We start from the raw sequence: 15473 nt of genomic DNA on the forward strand, positions 1-15473 counted from the left end.
TCTGCCTCATATAGGGCGTGCATCTGACTATAATTACATTATTGTGTTGCTTAGATGTATTCTTATGGAGTGTATGACACTATCTTAGTCTTATTTTGCAGCTGCAACCCCAGTGATTGGAAAATAGACTTGGGAGCAAATGAAAAATAAATATAAGAACATATTTCAAAGCGGTCAATAGGTTTATGTTCGAATCTAATAAACATCTACAGCATACATAAAAGTACCCGGAGCAAAGTAACACAAGGCAATGTATACAGTCTGCAGCCCACGACGCCGACGTGTCAAATCATATCATATATATTCACTTTGTGTCAGCTTCTTGAGCCGTGTGACACGCCGGGTGCTTACCGTGTCTGTAGTGTCGGCCTGTGGCTGGTTATCAAGATATGAAAGCAAGTCTGCTTACCTGCTTGGAATTATGTTTTTATATTATGTTTTTATTTTATTTGTACACCGCCGGGGTTGCAGCTGAAAGAATAAGACTAAAGTATTTATCATGCGCGTCATAATTTCCCCAAGAGTATCTTTTATTCTATTAGAATACATTTAACACAACACCTTCATTTAATGGAATACACAAATGTGATTATAACGAGATCTACTCGTGCCCTAGATAGGGCAGTGATGTCATATGTTTGGGAAATGTTTTGCCTTCCTGCATTTGGCAATTTAAACTGTGTTAGTTTTAGCCTGGATTATATGATTACCTTTTCAAATTGGTCTAATATTGTAGTTTATTCTTCATTTGTGAGATATGCCGCACTTATATATAATTACTTATTAATAATCACCGTCGAAGGACCGCTTAGCGGGATTGCGGTTGTTAGGGTTAGTGAAGCCTGATAACACAAAGACATCCTGAGTATGTTGAACTCGCTTCGTTGTACAGGCTTCAGGCTGGTTGACGTGACCTTGAAGCTCTGGCTGCTGTGCCTTTAGCCCATAATGCTACATTACATGCAAACCTGTGCTTGTACATGGGGACAAACTCGTAATAACACCACGTAGAGTGTTATAACTTTGTCCAAACCATGACTCAATGACGATCCAGTATCCAGTTAAAACTTTCACCTTGGTGAGGTAACCACTGCCTCGGGCTGACCATATGGCGGGAGCAGACAGACAGGGAGCATCAGCTCCACCTCCCCTCAATCTGCAGGTTAACCTTACCAGACCTGAGTCACACAGTATCTGCAAATCCATCCGTAGCATTTGTTTTAACCTACTTGAAGAAGTGGGTGGATGAGGTTTATTGCATCATTTTGATTTTGATATATTTTGCTTATGTTTGAAGCAGGTCATTTAAAACAAAAGGTATCATCATGAATCTTGTGCATACAGTAGTGTCAGGAACATGTGTGTAATTTGCTTGTTTAGTCTCAAAGCATGTCTTAATTCTTCTGTTATTCAGTCATATTTCTTATGGGGCAAACTCAGACAATAACAGTACTATAATAAGGACACGCAAATGTCATTTCACTCACATTTAAGTTCCAGCCTGATATTCATTAGGAGCCCAAACAGCCAGATGGTCCCACTGATTCATCAGCTCATGACCCCAGTCACACTGTCTCATATTAATTCAACATAAAATAGTGTTGAAACTCGTCTCGTCTCACACAGCAGTTATTATTTGCAGTTTTCTGTTTATGTGAAGCAAAAACACGAGCTTGTGCAGGAACATACGAGATGTAACTCATTGGCATCTTTGCATTTAAAACTAGAGTTTGTCGAAACAGTTTTGTTTTCTTTCTAAAGGGTGACACGGTGCACAGGAACCCAAGACAATAAATATCATTGGCCATTACTTTTTAATTGCTGCAATGATAGCCAGTAGGTTTACTGGCAGGCGTGCGCGAAATCTCCTTTTGTTCAAGCACCAAAGAAGGAGTTCAAAAGCTTCCCACTTTATATTTGGATTGCTCCAAAGAGGGAGGTGCTGCCTCATTAGTGTTGTGTAGGATTACTCACAGTTAACACACAATCACTATTAAGAATGGTTTCTCGCAAGCCTGTCACCAGACAAGAACGTGGATGTTGGACAATTCTGCAAAACCCTGGATTATATTCAACAACGAGTTGGGCACTGGGAGAGCGAAGACCTCTGCCAAGTCTGTTACCATGAGTGAAAAGTAGTTTGTATGCACCCAATGACTCGTATCTGCTCCAAAATGTAATGGGTTTATTCTTGGCTCACGCTTCATCCTTTTTTTAACAAGTTTCCTGCTGACAAACCAACAAACCAGAAACATAACTTTGTTGGCAGAGTTTCAAAATCCAATTGTTTTTTTTATATTTTGCAATGGCAACTATGGTGAGGGTTAGGGAAGTTATGGTGGTTTGTGGTAAGTTTAGGTGACTAAAACACTTTATGGTTATGGTTAGGGAAAGATCGTAGTCGTGGTAATAAAAAGGCAAATGTAAATTGCTGGTCTGTGATGCGACTTCAGTCCACTGCATGAAACCACCACACACTTAGACGCCAGGTGAAAGGTAAGTCATAGGGACAAATCCTTTGTATAGAAATGACAGAAGTAGTCGTGTAACAAATAAAAGAAGAAAGCTTGAGAGAAAAGTTCAAACTCTGCTTTCTTGTGAGCGCTATATTTCTGTTTTCCTCACAATCGTACCGCACCTGATAAGCCTTCAAACTCTTGGATCGGTTTCTTAAATGTGACTTCCTGGATGATATCGCCAAAGCAGCCCCTTGAATTGTTTGAATGCAGAGATGTTTTCTTTCCTGGATTGTCGCCCACCAACCTTCTGCCCTGCCACATACTGTAGCAAAGGTCAGTGACTCAAGTCATTTGGTCCAAGTCTCAAGCAAGTCACAGGTTATGTCAAGTCGAGTCTTTCATTAAGGCACGTCGCTTCCCAAGTCAAGCCACTCCCCCCTTGACAACATTGAATATATTTAATATTTTAATTTGATGTTTAAACTAAAAACATAAAATTAATGCAATCGAGTCATCATGTTCCAAGTCACAAGTTTTAACTTCCAAGTCGAGTCTTAAATCTTTTCTGTCAAGTCAAATTGCGAAGCTATTAAAAGAGCGACCGTCCAAGTCACAATGCCCACATCTCTGGCATCCTTCATCGATACCAAATGTTGGCTTTAGACGTAAAGTGTGAGGAGCAGAACTGTCCCATATCAACAACATTTTCTCTATTGTGAGATTGTATGGTGATCGCAAAAGTTAACATGTCAGCCAGTGTCATTATTCGTCAACACAGTTGCTTGAAGTGCATCTCTGAGCACTGCTTCACTCCCCATTAGTGCAACAAAAAACACCACCAACACACAACCAGCATACTGACGGCTGTGATATTCGGATTATTCCACAGAAAATAGGTTTGCAGCTTGTTGTTTTAGCCCAAGGTTGTCACAGGGCACTTTTATATGGATATTAAATGTGTACTCATAAGCTTGCACTCCGATAGCAGCCCTCGGGGGTAAACACAACTCACCTATCATTGTTATTGTTATTATCATTAGACCCCAGTGTGTGACAGTCCACTTCATCCAGGTTGGCTTGTTGAGAGATAAAGCAGATGCTGGAAACAAATTGGAAAACAAATTCCCCTGGGAGACAGTATATATATGCCAGGCGAGCTTCAGTCGCTTGGCGCTGTCTGACCAAATCATTCCAGCGCTCTGAGCCAGTTGGAGTAGCGTAAAGCTAATACAACACACGGGTTACCAAAGCATTCAACACACGGGGAACGTTGGAGCCGTCGGGAGCCAGTGAGTTGTGAGAAAATCACTTCAGGTTGTTATGATAAGGACGGCAATGAAAGCGCTTCGCTTTGTCTGTGAACCATAAACATAGAGTATTAGCGTCTCACCTCTCACCTCAGTGTTTAGACCCTTTCCATGCTGCTGAAGGATCTGCCATGCTTGATGTGGAAAGATTTTTCTTTTTGGCACATGTCTAAATTGAAGCAGAAAAGGCTACTCAGGCTTCTCCAACATCTCTGGGCACTGCATTGGGGAGACAGCTCAGAGCTTTGGGTACATAATCAGCCGGCTGGTACAAACCCCCCCCCCCCTCCCTCCCGTCTGAGAGAAATGTGTGTGAGAGCTGCGTTTCATGACATTGTGAGTTCCTCAGGGAGAGTTTCTCTGGTGTGGTTGTGTGACTAGCTGTGTATGGGATTTTTATAGCAGTAGAGGCTAGTTGTGATTTTGTATATTGTTCCCCCACAGTGCAGATTTAACTGCTATTTGGATTAAATGTGTCATTTGAAGCAGCTAACGATCATTTGTGTTTCATTTGTCAGGTGACAGATATTGCTTCTCAGAAACTTGGCGTTGGTACACTGAGCTGCTTTTGTGTTTCGTGCTTCGTTGTATAAACTTCCTCACTACTGCGGCTCTATACAGTAGCTTGCATGCTTGTAATGCTTGAAAAAAGAGTTACAATGCATAATAATGAGCATCTCGGTGCAAATTTCTCATCAGCACTCAAACATATCTCAAAGAAACACAGACAATTTGCCGCTCGGTGTGGGCCGTAACGTTGTCTCTTAAGTATCATTGCCAAACCCAAAGCACATCCTCTCAGTCAGTTAAAATGAAACGGCTTGCATGGATTTATTTAGATTATTTCTTTCATAACCCTTCATGAACTGCAGCAGCGTGGGCAAAAAAACTAAAACGTTTAATATCTGAGCGATTACATCTCTGGGGAGACATGTCAAAATGTCAAAAGTGTGAATTTGATTAGGGACCTGTAGGTAGTGTTGCCAGATTTGACTGAAAAAAGCCAAATAAGAGCCTCAAACACATCCAACTGTCATAACAGTTTGTAGATATGTGTGTTTTTCCAAGTCTGCAGTCGAGAAAATTATTCAATTTTGTTAAAATAACAAATAATAATCTGAAGTATGTCATATGGAAATGTTGCTAAATCCGACCCAGGAAGACGGCTGTCATGACACATAAAGTTGATTCAGACATTTTACGTGTTTAATTTCCATCAGATTAACAAGAAATGGTGCAAGGGGGCTTAATTATAGAAGATGAGGGGCCAATCAATAAAAAACATAACTGTTATTGGCAGGCACCGCCACCAAAAGTGACTCAAATTATGAAAAGCAGCAAAATCCAATTAGAAGTTTCCACTTTTTGTTGGAAAACCTTCCACTCTGGCAACACTGACTGCGAAGAAGGTTTATATAATTCCTGAGCGTTTCTTATAAAGCCTATCACTAGCCTTGTTACCAGCGTTGTTTCCTGGAATCACATCCCAGCTGAACTGTCTGCACACTGAACAAGTTTCCAATACCTTTCCTTTTCAGGTCAAGAGACAACACAGCGACGCAGCCTTACCCAACAGCAGCGGTGGAAGAAGTACTCAGATCTTTTACTTAAGTAAAAGTAGTAATACCTCAGCGTAGAAATACTCTGTCACAAATAAAATGCCTGCATTCTAGATAAAAGTACAAAAGTATTAGCATCAAAATATAAAGAGATATCAACGGTAACCGCAGTCCAAGCGCAGTATGAGTGCAGTGCAGCAGCAGTGAGCTAGCTACTGGGACACACACACACACACACACACACACACGGGGACTTACATGCACACAATGTAGTGGAGTAATATAAATACTCAAATAAAGTAAAAGCACCTCAAAATTGTACTTAAGTACAGTACTTGAGTAAATGTACTTACTTTCCAGCACTGCTCAAGAGACAGCCCCATGACACTTTAACAATCAGTCAGTCTGCACAGAGGTGCACATCTTTGTTAATGATGAGAGAAAAAGATTTAGATTGAGCTCACTGTTTTTCAAGTGACACATCACGAACACACATGTACCACGAGAATACTCAAGAACATTCGGGCATGCAATAATATTCTGTAAAGGATCAGTTCTGGTGAAAAGACCAAAGCCAACAATGAATTGATCCTCCAAACAGTTGCGTCGTCACAGCTTGATCTTATTCTGAAAACATCTTCCTATGAACATTGGCATTGTAGTCTATTCGGAGTAAATCCCACATACGCCATCCTGCTACTGTAAATAGTCACTAGAGCACAAAATGTGTGTTAATCCGCTGCTGGAAATAGTCCCCGAACAAAAGCACTATTTACTCCAGTTTTAATAATGTTGCAGTTCCCAGCTGTTTTACACAATTTAGCTTTTTCAAAAGAGAAAACTATAAATCTGCGACTCATTTTTAAAGATATCTTCAAGAGGAAGATTGTGTGCTTGACGTTGAATACGACAGATAAGGTAGAGAACAACAAGAGAAATATACATTAACAGCTTAATTATCCTTTTAAAGATGTACTGAAGCAATATGTTTTCTTTATACGTTACACATTTCAGTTCATCTCAAATTTCCAACTGTATGAATTAAGTTGAATTAATCGAGCGTCTCTGTCGAACCCTCACTTACAGCTCCGGGTTGTAATAATTAAATATTCCATGAGCTTATAGGCATCTTCCATTCAGAAGAAAGAAATAGAGCTCTCATGTCTGGTGAAACAAACCTCCCAGGATTCAGTTTGCCACAGTACAGCAGAGACTTTACACGTCATCCAGTGTATATTTATACTCTGGAACATAAGAAGGAAACGTCAAGTGAACGAGATTCAGATCTCACTACTGTGTACTATTTTATTTGGTTAAACTCCAGTTAGCCCCCGCTGGATTATGAAGTCTAATAAATACAAAGTCATGTTTTGTTTAGTGAGTCAGGCAAGCGCTCAACTTTCCATTGAGGCAGCGGAGCATAAAGCAGACGCACAATAGGTAAACATTAGCTGGTCATGTGAACGGAGCAGCAGCGGCAATGAGAGTCGCTTCTGTCAACTTTCTCAGACGTTACTGCTTCAGATCCAGAACAGCAACAAGCTCTCTCAGCCAATAATAGATGTTTCAACATTTCTCTCTGTACACTCACTTTGTACCCACAGCTCAGTGGAATTAGGGCCTTTGATTCTGAGATTTAAGCGTTATTGTTAAGGTGCTTTTAATTAAAGAGACTGAATGTTGCTGGAAATAACGTGCAAAATCCATTAAACACTTTGTAACACTGGGACTTGTTTGCTTTGTGTCTAATTATTTACACAACTGCTGACTTATGGAGGTGTGTTTTACTTTCCCCGGGGGTTTTGTTATGTTGTATTTACCCTATTCAATAACTTCAGTACAATAATTACCATCATGAAACACAGAGCCCATTAAAATCCACTTTCTTTGCCGTCTTCATTAAAGTTTGTTGCTCATTCAGGTCCACTTAGTAAACTCAGAAACTTTAGGGAACTTTTAACAAATTACATAAGTGACCATGTTAAGAACAGAAGAATCACAATCGAGTTTATTTTTTAAATTGTATGAGGCAAGAGTTCCTCCTCTAATTAACCTCTTTGTTTGTCTCCTTGTGCAAATACTGTAAATAAGTCATTTCTAAGTTATCGATGGTTTATGGCTTTATGAGAGCAAACCATCAGTTTTCTTCAGAAGTCCTTCAGAAATCAATAATGCAACATTTGCCTCATCAAAATATTGATTTCTACTTATCTCTGTTTCAATGGTCACTTCTAAACGATTCAATCTTGAACTATTACAAAACATATTGCATGTTGGTGTTAGCATGCCAACAGGGCTCATCTACTGGAGACACAGTTAAGATGATGGAGCTGTAATGTATTGATTAATTTGACCAAAGGGCCAAACATTTCAGATGTTCTGATCTGACGTCTCTGTCGGCCACAAATAACTATTGAAACATCTCCTGTGGTGAAGGTTTGGCCAGATTCAGGCACAACTACTTTAGATTTTATTGTTGGGATCCTCACAGTAAGGCGATATTATGGGCACAATATCCCATGATGCTTTGTGTTTAGACCCTCCTTCACTTACTGTAACATGATGTCACTTCTTCGCACGTAGATGTGAAAACCCAGCTGATAAAACCACAACACAGCCGCGTGTTCTCTCTCTTTCCTCTTCTCTTGATTTGCCTTTTTAACATACACACAAAGTAAATACATTAATAGCTGTTTTCTTCCTTGAAGTGCTCGCGTTTACCGAGGGGTTGTGAGTTGACTTTGTATCAATCTAGATCTTTATCAGTGGGTAAACGCTCCATACATAGAGACGCTGACTCAGTCTGCATGTTATGTGCAGTGACATTTACTGTCATTACAGTACATTTCTTATTGTCCAAGTTATTCGTTTTCCAGGGCTGCCAGGTTCACTTGCTCAGAGCTGTTTTAAACGACCTCTGAAGAGGATCAATGTCTTCCTCCCTGACCTCTACTTGTCCGTACACGTCTGAGGTTTGTGATCTTCTTGTAGTCTTAGTGACACAGACACTAAGGGGGGGCAAATCAAAACAAAGAGTCAAACATTAGTCATCTTTTCAGCTCCTTAAGTTTCCAGTGACAGCCCTGAGGCAGCACTGACTCAGGGCTGTCCAGTACTCTTACTTAATTAACGTATTTCTAACATGCACATTTATGTCATGCTCGGTTTGACCTTTGTGAACTCAAATCGTGTTTAAGGACTGCAAACAGCTCTATTGTACATTACATCCCAGTGTGTCTGCATGATGAGTGAAGAGGGCAGAAGCTTTATGCAAGCAGCAGGAAGAGTTACAGTTACCTTATCTCCCAAATCACTTAAACAGCAGGAGCGGATCAATTCCCCCCAATTCAATTAAACTGTAAACTGAATCTGCTTCAAACCTGTTAATTGATCCATTACAGATGTGTGATGAAGCATTAAAAAAATTGTAAGCAACAGCGCTGCTCATATTTTCAATTTCCGAGAAAAACAAAACGATCAAAAAGCCTTTACGGTATTTCTTGGCTACTTCAAATAAACATAACAACCTCAATGAGTACCCAAGCTCTGGTCTTCATCATGGAGCAACACAACAAACTGCACGGGGAACTTAAGAAAACAAGAGTCTAAAGTATTGTTAGCGGCTCTGTGTGTCACAGAGAGTGAGCATGTTTACCACCTCTATGTTATTTGCCATATTATTAGCACAAAACCTAAAGTGCGGTTGTTAAGATGATGGGAATGTCATTAGTGTTGCATGTATTTTTGTATTTGCAGTGCATTTTTGTATTTGCAGTGCATTTTTGTATTTATAAGATGTGTAATGCCATATGTCTTTTAAGCTACTGGATGCCTAAATGTACCTCGGGATCAATAAAGTATCTATCTATCTGTCTATCTGTATTTGGTCATAAACAAAAGTATTGGACCAATTTTTATTTTGGTTATTACTATATTAAATTATTGTAATTCACCCTGAGGGGGTAAATTGCACAACTGAACAAAACTTCACGAAAATCCATCGACTTTTCGAGACATTTCACTCACACATGTGAACCTCATGGTGGCGCTAGAGGAAAAGTCAAAGTAGGACTCATCGTACCGGAGCCACGGATATCTGTACAAAATGTTCCAAGCCATTACAGACAGAAGAGAGAAGCACGGTCTTCACTCTGTTTGAAGTGGTTACATAATAAAGCTACGGCTACGTTTGAGTTTTTTTCTACAGATGTATAGATGTGGAATTAAAAACTTTCGTAGATCCAAAACCCAAAAGCAGTTTTCACATCATACCAAAAAAAAACCCATGGAAGCATCTCTATCGTCTCACAACTGACGCCAATATCACCAGATGACTCAGTGCAATACAGATGTTTATTTAGTTGTATTGTCACCTTGCCGACGCTCCTCTGAGAAGAGCTGAAGTATTCGTCTCCCTCTGTCTGTCTGCCGATGATAGGAGCCCGTGTGGAATAGCTGGTGAGAGTAATACTCTTTGTGCACTCAACCACTCTGCACTAACCTCTTAAGCAGACTGAATAATAATGATGATACTAATGTAAGTAATTACCATTAATATTTCAGGATCTGACCTCTAATTATGCAACGGTTGAAAATGGCGCCCGGTGCCAAATCAAAGTCCACGTCAGCGATGAAGATAGAATTTTTTTTTTTTTATCTGATATTTTATTCATTGTGAGTCCACATATAGAAACATTAGATGCACTGACCCAGCGAGGACTTGATGCTCTTTTTTTTTCAGCGCCTGCTTTACTTTCACACACGTGCTTCCGAGTACATCAACAAATGATGCCCTGCTGGTCATGGAGCAACTAAAGCAGAGCTGGAAAGTTTTCAGCTCTTTGATCCAAGACACTTTTAATGTGATGGATGAGTGTTGCCTGCAAACCAACCAAAGCTTTAACACTGACTGTATGTTATGTGTTGGGATTATTGCAACACGTGCAGATCTCATGCCCTGAATGCATTTGTATTCACTTTCCACTCGACAATTATGGAGTCACAGACCACAAACTAACACTGAGCTCACGTCTACCAAATCTGCAAGAGGCAAACGGCCAAATGATCTTTGAACAAAAACTATTTAACAAGAGGTGATTCACAATAATAAAAATCCAGGAAGGATTTTCTAACTACAACCATATGTTGACTTTAAAGGGTCCTTTCTAAAAAAATGTTTAAGAGCCTTAGAGGAAGGTTAATCACTTCAGAGATTAGATAATAGACCAAAGGTCAGAAGTCAAACTGTATTGTTTTGTAAGATGAATTCTCCACAACTTTAAAGGAACTAGATCAGTTTGTAGTTAAAGGGTCGGTTCACCCAAATATGAAGAAACATATTGTTGACTTACTCCTGGTGATATCTTACTGTTTTGGTCTAATATGTTTTGTGACATGTGACTCTGAGATTTCTGCCTTCACACAATGTAAGGGAATTATATTTGAAAAATAAAATGGGACTAAAAATGAGTTCCACTGGAAATTGCAGCAAACAAAATTCCATTCACCTCCTTTGAAGTGGGAAGAAAGCAGAAATCCCAGACAAACTAAATCCAAACTATCTGCTTTAAACACTACTTTGAGATAACTGAGATTCATTATTTTAAATTTGGGTGCAACAACCCTTTACATTTGCTGTTGAAACACTGTAATGCATACAACTATGTCAACATGAGTCAAAGAAAATACAAAAACATTAATACTGGACCATTTGTTTTCTGCAATATCTGCATATGGTGGCCATGGTACAGTCTAGCTAAGGAAAACATTCTGGTTCTACTAAATACAATCTATTGTTAAGTTATGGTCAGGGTTAGTAAGGGAGCTCAAAGGTAAGGCAAATGTATGGTACGTTTACTAAAACCCTGAGACAATTATCATGGTTACAGTTACTAAAGGGGCAAACGTTAATTCCAGGTTTGTAAGGTGCTACACCACCATCCACCACCCTGACCGCTACACCTTTACTTTATGCCTCACTACAAAAAGAGCACACATTGAACGATGTGAGTTGTATAATCATCCAATATGAATACACTGCAACAGTTTCTACAAACACTTTGTTTGCAAGAAAAAAGTTCCAATCAAAACCTGCTAACAAGAAGGAATGTTTCTGGAAAGACAAGTTGAAATCTTATTTAAGTTATTTTTCATTCAAATCAATTTAATTGGGAGTGTAAGAAGAAATGTCAATACCAACAAGCTACTGCTAGCTAACATCAGAGTCAGGTGCACTGTAGCACCAACAAGCTACTGCTAGCTAACATCAGAGTCAGGTGCATTGTAGCACCAACAAGCTACTGCTAGCTAACGCTAGAGTCAGGTGCATTGTAGCACCAACAAGCTACTGCTAGCTAACATCAGAGTCAGGTGCATTGTAGCACCAACAAGCTACTGCTAGCTAACATCAGAGTCAGGTGCATTGTAGCACCAACAAGCTACTGCTAGCTAACATCAGAGTCAGGTGCATTGTAGCACCAACAAGCTACTGCTAGCTAACATCAGAGTCAGGTGCATTGTAGCACCAACAAGCTACTGCTAGCTAACATCAGAGTCAGGTGCATTGTAGCACCAACAAGCTACTGCTAGCTAACATCAGAGTCAGGTGCATTGTAGCACCAACAAGCTACTGCTAGCTAACGCTAGAGTCAGGTGCATTGTAGCACCAACAAGCTACTGCTAGCTAACATCAGAGTCAGGTGCATTGTAGCACCAACAAGCTACTGCTAGCTAACATCAGAGTCAGGTGCATTGTAGCACCAACAAGCTACTGCTAGCTAACATCAGAGTCAGGTGCATTGTAGCACCAACAAGCTACTGCTAGCTAACATCAGAGTCAGGTGCATTGTAGCACCGTTTAGTTTAGTTTAGTTTCTTTCTCTGACTGACGGCCAAAAATGGAAGATTTTACAAGTGAAGGTAAGACCACAATTTTATTGAAAATGTAATCTGACTAAGAGAAAACAATCCAATATTTAAATTAAAAATTAAATAAAATATTATTTTGTTAATAGGGATGTCTGTATTAAAATTAATTCCCCAGCCATGAACCTCACCGCACATCACTGCTGTAATATCATATTGTGTGATATACAAAGACTGCTCTATGTCAACATGTGATTTAAAAAAGCCCACAAGCCAGCTGCCCAAGAAGAACACCACAACATGTTCCAACTCCTATCAGATGTCATACAGCACATCAAATAACACACGGACGATTTGAGCCATGTTTAATTTGTAAGACGGTGTTTTCATGTTGTGTTTTCGTCCTCTACGTGGCCTGGATGACCTTGAACTGCAGCCTGGGCGGGGAGTGTTGCAGTCACATACGTTGACATGGCCGTGACACGATGTACATCCCTGGAGGTGGCTGACAGTGTTTGTACCGACGAGAAGACTCCCCCGCCCTGAGGTCCAGACTTGCATCCACTCCCGCCATCTTAAGAGCTCTCTCTTATTTAAAGCTCATTTATTTTCCCCTTGTGTTGTTTCTCACATCGCCTCAACCCTTTCCACCCACACTCAGTGAGTAAATGGACACCCCTGCTCTCTGCCTCCCCTTTCCTCAGTGGAAAGTGATGACTGATTGCAGCTTCTCCTCCCTTCTTCACTTATGTTAAACTATTAGTAGAGCATACACTGTTTTCATATCAACTCTAACTCTCTGGTCTTCGGGGGTGTCCGGTAGTGAATCTGAATGTCCTTTGGCCTCATTTCTTAATTGACTTAATGACTAATGTCAGAGAATATGACAGGAAGAAAGAGGTTCACGTCTATTCTTATGCTTCAGTCGGTGACATAAATAGTCTTTTTCTTTTTACAAATCACAGCTTAAACTCAGATTTAGCTTTTACAAATTAGATATTTCACCCTCGTATTACGGCTCAGCATTTTAAAGCCCTTTAATGTAAGTGATGGCTGCGTGATATTGCGTGTACAGTGCAGTATGTACAGCGTTAATGTTGTGTGCCAGGAGGACAGTGGAACAGCGAGGGTCTGGTGTTGTCATTAATACTTAATGGCAGGCTGAAACGCCAATCACTGTGTTTGTAGCAGCCTCGGGGTTCACAATTACAGAATGCGGTTACAGACACCCGGGGTTGGGTTGGTGTGCAATTAGTCGCCTGCATCTGATAGGGTTACAAGTCACAGGTCACTACTGACAGCTGCCCCGGTCACTAAACACAGGAGGAAAGTTCAGATAGGAGATGGTGATAAGATCGGCCTCTTAAGAGATGAAAAGAAGATGTTAAAGCGATTCTGTGTGACCTGTATAAGAATAGAAAAGACAATCTCCCTCTTACAAACGAAAGGTTGAATTTACAAGCAGTAAAACACAACGTTTCTCAGTTCAATGCACTCAAGTGTTTTGCCACTACAGCCTTGTTTGGTCTTTTCTGACCAGGTGGCTAATGTTAGCTAATGCTAGCAAACTTTAGAGAGATGCTGGCTTTGTGGACCTTTTTCTACTTTGCTCCTGTTACACTGTGTTTTAACACAGATAAGCATGATGTCTTTGAAGATGATTTAAGAGAAATTAAGGCAATTTCCATGCCTTTAATTACCACTTGTAGTCACATTGGCATCTTTAGCAAAAGTTAAATAGTGGTGCTTTAACTCTCATCCAACATCTTTAACATGCAATGACTACCGACTCAGAAGAAACAACCATCATAGCAAAATGTTAACTTGTTCCTTCTCAAAACATTGTTAGTTATGTGATTAATGTCATTAAAAAGACTACATTATCATTATTTTAGGAAATGTACAGTTAATCTTGCATATTGTGTAAAACGGGGTTGTTTTTTCCTACACGCTGGCCCTTTAAAAGAGAAGTGACACATTGTGAGACAAAGGCAAACACTGCATCCCTTTCTTTTTTTGGTTTCCTTTTCCAATATTTAATATGTCTGACTAAGTTAAGCTTGGAGTTGTAGCTACAAGCAAAGTATTATGCAAAGAGCGGAGCAAAGTTTAAATTAAATAACAAACAGGCTCATTTTGAAGGCTGTGTGATAAAGTGGGCAAAGAGCTGCGAGGCTTGTGTGGTTGCAGGGCCTTTTGGAGCAGGAATAATGAGTAACAGCACAAGAGAAGAAGCAAATGAATGTCTCATAACTTAAGTCTCCTGGAGCGTCTTCTCTTAAAACAACCTTTAGTTGTTAGCAACAGAATTTCATATTCGTAAGACACTTGTCCTTAATAGTCCTTTACTTCGCTGCTGCAGCTTTCCCTTTGATACCCTCTTTTCAATGCTGCAATTCAATAAAATGCTCAATTATGAGTCTCTGATGACAACCTGTGTGTCTGGGTTCAGTCTATAAAAAAAGTCTCATCTCTGCTCAGTGTGTGTGAAGTTCACACTGCAGTAATGGGGCTTCAAGCTGCCACCAACACCTCATGCTGATGTGAAAAAGCTGTGTCAGTGATTTCAATATTCAGATTATGTAAAATGATCTCATCTAGGATATTTTTAACCTTCTCTGCTGTCTGGGTTTAAAAATATGTTCAAGGACTTTATTGTGTAATCTTTTTTATATATAAAATAAGGATCATATTATAAAAAAATACAGCTTTAGAGGATATATGGTCCACCTGTTGTACTTAAATACTGATTTATTAATAATATGGCATTTGATAGTTTTTCTTCCATCTGTGATATCATAAGCATATTGTGCTATGTGTATATGTCTTCAGCTGCTGCAGTACTAGGTATCTGAGCTACATGTACTTTATTTGAGTATTTCCATTTCATTATACTTTCTTTTTATACATTTTTGATGCATTAATCTGACAGCTACAGGTGGTGGTTTCAGATTCAGATTTTACACAAAACTATAGGTCAGTGTTACTTTTAAAACAACATAGATTAAACTACCCAATGAGAGAAACTACAAAGGCAAAATGCTACACATAAAGGTGCATTAAAACAATATAATAGCCTATATAATAATAAAACACTCACTGCTGCCATTTCAGTGCTTTTATTTTGGTAAATTTTGCTTATAAAACTTTTTCAGTGCAGGACTTTTACTTGTAATGGGGTATTTTATAATGCAGTACTTTTACTTTCATGAATGTCCAATAATCACGTAAATATTTATCTGAATAAAATTACATATTCTTATTGGTTGCAGGGGATACTACAT

At 39.5% G+C, this 15473-nt stretch overlaps 1 protein-coding gene across 1 annotated transcript in view; it reads right to left on the bottom strand.

The window, feature by feature from the left end:
- Positions 1 to 15473, bottom strand: part of kcnk3a (potassium channel, subfamily K, member 3a) — a 29708-nt gene that overhangs the window by 13578 nt on the left and 657 nt on the right.

The sequence above is a fragment of the Cottoperca gobio genome, chromosome 24, assembly GCF_900634415.1.
Source record: "Cottoperca gobio chromosome 24, fCotGob3.1, whole genome shotgun sequence".
Lineage (NCBI taxonomy): Eukaryota > Metazoa > Chordata > Actinopteri > Perciformes > Bovichtidae > Cottoperca > Cottoperca gobio.